The sequence below is a fragment of the Octopus bimaculoides genome, chromosome 30 (genome assembly GCF_001194135.2).
Source record: "Octopus bimaculoides isolate UCB-OBI-ISO-001 chromosome 30, ASM119413v2, whole genome shotgun sequence".
NCBI lineage: Eukaryota > Metazoa > Mollusca > Cephalopoda > Octopoda > Octopodidae > Octopus > Octopus bimaculoides.
Genome location: NC_069010.1, coordinates 1402951 through 1404026, shown reverse-complemented (window position 1 = coordinate 1404026; position 1076 = coordinate 1402951). Strand labels below are relative to the sequence as shown.

Here is a 1076-nt window from a genome sequence, read left to right as displayed (position 1 = left end):
CCTCTAAAACGTAGAGATCCGAAAATATTTTTCGAAAAAAAATGCGTTTTTCAAGGAGAGGTGCGAAACTTCATTAGCCCCGTAAGAACTGGAAGGGCATATTGAGCAGCCACGTATAAAAGCTTCGGATAGGATGGTCACTACACGCTTAAACACACGCAGGTCAATTTATTAGCTGCAACATAAAGGGTTTTAAACAGAGTTACATACCTTATGTATTTCCGATAGAAGATACGCATGCGCATTGACTACTTCCACTTGATCTCTTTCGCAAGAACTTCTCTTAAACAGCTGACAATACATTCAGAATAATATTTACAATGCAATTCCCAACCAGCACGCGCATATATATATAACAACACATCCTTTATGAAGAATTTCCGTAAGTATTAAACAATGGAAACATTCAGTGTTTTTAATTCTGTAGACTTTCGGTTTTTGGCTCCTCGATTCTTTGTGTCTTTTCTGTTTTATGAATGAGAGATGTCCTTGGTTTTGTGCAAGATTTAGCTGTTATTTCTAGCTACGAAAGAGATATTCATTTATTTGTGCGATATTTGATCGATATTTCTTGGTATGGAAGCGAGATGTCTTATTTATTCTAGATATGGCTGGTATTTCTAGCTATGAAATAGGTTATTCTATGATTTGTGCGATACTTGGTCGATATTTCTCAGTATGGAAGAGAAACGTCTTATTTGTTCGAGATTCGGCTGATATTTCTTCTAGGTATGGAAGCTACCTTCTGCCCTCTCCATTGTTGCCTGGTTAGTTTGGGTAATTTTTCAGATTAACACCCGCACGATTTTCACCAAAAATAAAAAATCGGATTTTTTGCGTGGAATGAAGTACCCTGACCTCTTAATATGCTGCAAATCCATTATTTAGGTTCGGAATAGGGGTGGGCGAATTGGAATTTTTTTTTTCCTGTGACATGGTAAGATTACCCATCCTAATATGCTACAAAACCATTTTTGGTCCGAAAAATGAAGTGGGGTGAGGTAGAAGCCTCGGAAGTTTCACCCACTCCCAACATTTTACAGAAATATAATTTCCAGGGTATGAATTACATAGTT

The 1076-nt window shown here is 37.1% G+C and overlaps 1 protein-coding gene across 3 annotated transcripts in view; it reads left to right on the top strand.

Moving 5' to 3' along the window:
• Positions 1-1076, top strand: part of LOC106873635 (zinc finger protein 239) — a 25367-nt gene that overhangs the window by 11316 nt on the left and 12975 nt on the right. The window contains exon 1 of one of the 3 annotated variants that reach the window (XM_052978175.1): positions 94-382. The exons of the other annotated variants lie outside the window; for them this stretch is intronic. The gene's annotated coding sequence lies outside the window, so the exon portion shown is untranslated. Of the gene's footprint in view, positions 1-93; positions 383-1076 lie in introns of those variants that run through there. 3 annotated transcript variants of the gene reach the window in all.